The sequence below is a fragment of the Aythya ferina genome (assembly GCF_964211825.1).
Source record: "Aythya ferina genome assembly, contig: HAP1_SCAFFOLD_856, whole genome shotgun sequence".
NCBI classification, from domain to species: Eukaryota; Metazoa; Chordata; class Aves; order Anseriformes; family Anatidae; genus Aythya; species Aythya ferina.
Genome location: NW_028180912.1, coordinates 26791 through 30921, shown reverse-complemented (window position 1 = coordinate 30921; position 4131 = coordinate 26791). Strand labels below are relative to the sequence as shown.

The 4131-nt window shown below is 35.5% G+C and overlaps 1 long non-coding RNA gene across 1 annotated transcript; it reads right to left on the bottom strand.

The window, feature by feature from the left end:
• Positions 1-542: 542 nt before the first annotated feature.
• On the bottom strand, positions 543-3719 carry LOC311429371. Its single transcript, XR_014688239.1, has 2 exons — positions 3579-3719; positions 543-2277 (listed from the first exon to the last, which is right to left on the bottom strand). It is a non-coding gene; the product is annotated as an uncharacterized lncRNA (long non-coding RNA).
• Between the last annotated feature and the right edge of the window lie 412 nt (positions 3720-4131).

Here is a 4131-nt window from a genome sequence, read left to right as displayed (position 1 = left end):
ACTGGAACAGGTTGCCCAGAGAAGCCCCATCCTGGAAGTCTTGGGGCTTTGAGCAACCTGGTCTGGTGGGAGGTTCCCCTGCCCATGGCAGGGGGTGGAATTAGGTGATCTTTAAGGTCCGTTCCAACCCAAACCATTCTATGATTCTGTGATTTTAAGTCTGTTTCACTACAGACATTTCACTACAACTAATGTTTTCCCTTTCACCTGATAACATTTGGAGGAGTGACATTGGTGGAAAAGGAGGAAGTTTTACTAAGAATAGAATTCTCTAGATATAGAAACTTTTAATACACTTCCTCCAGTATACTCTTAAATAAAGGAAGCCTGAAAAATCTTCAATACAATGCCTGTTACAATCATAGGAAGACTTTCAGCTCTTTCAGTTGTTCTATTACTCTATTGCACATTTGACCATTTCCATGTTGTGATAAACCATGTTGTGGTTTAACCCGGCCGGCAGCTAAATACCACACAACTGTTCACTCATCTTCCCTTCTTCCTCTCTGGGATGGGGGAGATAAACTGGAAAATGAAGCCTGTGAGTTGAGATAGAGACAGTTTATTAAAACAGAAAAATAATAATAACAATAGTAATAATAATGATAATTACAATAATAGTACTACTAATAACAATGTGTATGAAACAAGGGATGCACAATGCAATTGCTCACCACCCACTGACCAATGCCCAGCCTAACCCCGAGCAGTCCAGCCCTCCCACCCCGGCTAGCCACCCCTATATATTGTTTAGTATGACGTCAGATGGTATGGAATACCCCTTTGGCTAGTTTGGGTCAGCTGTTCTGGGTCTGTCCCCTCCCAGCTCTTGCTGCACCTCCAGCCTGCCTGCTGGCAGGACAGAGCAAAAAACTGAAATGTCCTTGGCTTGGTGTAAGCACTGCTCTGCAACAATTAAAACATCAGCACTCTTTCTCATCCTAAGCCAAAACATAGCACCCTACCAGCTACTAGGAGGAAAATTAACTCTGTCCTAACTGAAACTAGGACAATGGGGAAGAAAGTTTCCCTTATACACAAAATGCTGTCAAGTCCATCTGGACTTTCATAACTACTCTTGTGCTGTACTTCATGAGAAACCCTGCTGAATGACAGATATTAGAGAGGAAGTACAGAGTCTCCTTATATGCTCAAAGTCAGCACTGCTATTAGTTTAGACCCATGGCAAGCTTCATTAACATGACACAAAGCTAGATGTTTTGAAAACTGTTTTGAAATCTGTTAAGAATCAAAGTTTATTACCTTTGGCACTTGGCCACAGTCACGTGGCTTAAGTGTTTATGGATCTGAGTTACTTTCTCCACATAAGACTGCGTTTCACTATGTGATGTTTACAGTTTGGATTGTCATCTTTATTGTGCAGTGTACACATGCCCGTATTACTTGACTGTGACCAGACATCTCAGGGTATCTTTTCATCTCTTAGACTTGAAAGAACAGGAATGTAAGATGGATCTGGAAGCAGGTAGTAGGGTTAACTTCAAAACTTTCAATCCAGCCTAGCAATAACAGGTAATGGGGGAGAACCTTTGGGTAGTAGATTGGCTATGAAAGTCTTGTCAAACTATCCTCCATTGCCACTCCAATACCCTTCCAAGATATTGTGACTTAGTCATAAAAGCAAAGCTGTTGAAGTTCAAGTGTGATATGAAGACCACATAAAACATCCAAATAAGTACCTATGTCCTCTTAGGAATCATCATACATCTCAAGAAAGGTAGAAAATATATCAATTTCAAAACCAGCTATATGGCACTGAAATATCTGATATAGAATAAGAAAATGTATAATTTAACTGGTGGCACCTTCATAATCCTGTGTTTATGGAAATAGCATTAGGAGACAGAATTACTTTTGCTATTCATCATTCTGTCTCCACGATAGAAGCAGACCTTTCAGAGTCTCTGGCATCAGGTTTTCTGATTTTCCCTAAAGCACTGTTGCCTTTGATCCTGCCAGTGCACATACATGATGTGTTTAATTGAGTTGACTCAAGTGTAGTCAGAGCTTGGACTTCCTCAGTTTCCGACTGGGGAATCCAGAAATGCTTCTTTGGGCACACTGTTACTATTACACACCCATACTCAATTTGCTGTCCAGCATCCAGGTCGTTTTTGCAAAGCCACTTTCAGCTTGGATTGCTGCATCAGGTTATTCTGCTCCAGGTGCAGGAATTGTCATTTTACCTTGAACTTCATGAGGTTCACACTGGTGCTGTAATTCTTGTAGCTCATCTGTCCAAAAGGCAGCCTTGCCCTGTAACATACCAATCACTTATAAACACTGTTCAGTTAATGATAAGTTAACCCAGAGCAGTATGTAGGCACACTTGAAATTCAGTGTTTGGACAACAGAACTATTCCCTACTGGAAAAAGTTTACAAGTTGCTTGAGTCTTTTCAAGCATATTTTTCAGAAATTAAAATATCTCTAACACAACTGTTTTAGTAGAGTCACATATGTTAACAGGACTTAACTGAACACAGTGTTCTAGATATTGTCTTGGACGTTTACATGATGAGCTATCATCTGTAGTTTCCATGCTATTCAGAACAGCTGTAGTAAAACAAGGTTAATTAATATCCTGATAACTGGTAAGAAATCATGGATCTACTTAATCTCACTTGAGACCATTATATATCTATTTCTCGAAGCTTCTTTGTGTTGGTTTATTTTTTATACTACCTCCACATTTTTAAAAGTCAAGAATTTTAAAAGTCAACAATGCAGATTTAATATCCATGTTTACGGCAGATACTTAGGAAAAGATATGATTGACAGCTCTGTGGGTTCCCTTATAACTGAAACTTTCTAACTGGAAAACAAACAAACACAAACAAACAAAAAAAAAACAAAAACAAAAACAAACAAACAAAAACAAAGAAAAAAATGTAAGTTTTTTATGATGAATAAAATATTGTTTCTATGAAAAACATTTAAATGCAAAGAATATATTAATAGGTTAAGTTCCCAGTTGAAAATCCTGCTTTTTTTCCGTCAATATATATATATATATATGTAAGATATAAATAAGTGAATGATGTTTAACATTTATTTTTTATTTTATTTTATTTTATTTTCTAATTTATTATTGTCTTTCTCTAGGAAGCATTATCAAATAGAAGGAAAAAAAAAAAAAAAAAGAAAAATTCGTCCCTTAGTTCTATAACAGGATTAAAGAAATGATGCTCTATCACTTCCAAAGCCATTTTGTTATATAAAAAAGAAAAAGTAATTATATAGTCATTCATTTTTATTGATTACAGAGGAAAATGAAAAGGAAGTAGAAGAGAGAAAGAAAGAATATTAAAAAAGAAAAAGAAAAAGAAAAAGAAAAAGAAAAAGAAAAAGAAAAAGAAAAAGAAAAAGAAAAAGAAAAAGAAAAAGAAAAAGAAAAAGAAAAAGAAAAAGAAAAAGAAAAAGAAAAAGAAAAAGAAAAAGAAAAAGAAAAACAGAAAGAAAAAGAAAAAGAAAAAGAAAAAACTTACATTTTTAATGCTGTCAGATTTTTTTATTTTTTATTTGTTTTTAATATATTGACATATTCAATAATTCTACCTTTTTCTGAAGATCTCAGGCTCACTGTGAGATACGTGAAGTGTATTGAAGTTAGTTCAGTTTTTCTAAATTGAAAACTGAACTTCAGTACACTCATTATCTTCAGTTCTATATTTGCCACACATACTGATGCAATGGAATATGTGACATTGTGTGTGTAGAGATTATTGGGAGCTGGGTGGGGGCTAGCTGGCTGAGTATCAGTCCAGATAAGGCTCACATAATTTTGATGTGTTTACAAATACTTTAGCTGAACATAGGCTGTGTTCTTACTGAACCTATGTCAATTTTGTGACAGCAAACATGTGGCTAAGCTATTATGTTCAAGTCATTCCAAAAATTTTTAAATTGCTGCATAATTTTGCCTTAGTAGTAAAAAAGAAACATCTAGTGCAAAATCATTAAAGAACCCCAAACTCTTCAGTTTCTCCTGAACAAATACTTTGATTCCAGACCACACTTATGGAATGGATTTCTCTAATGTATTTGAAAGAGCTATGAACTGCACTGTCTAAAGTGTTTTTCCCTGATTTCTTACATGAAGACAACAAAT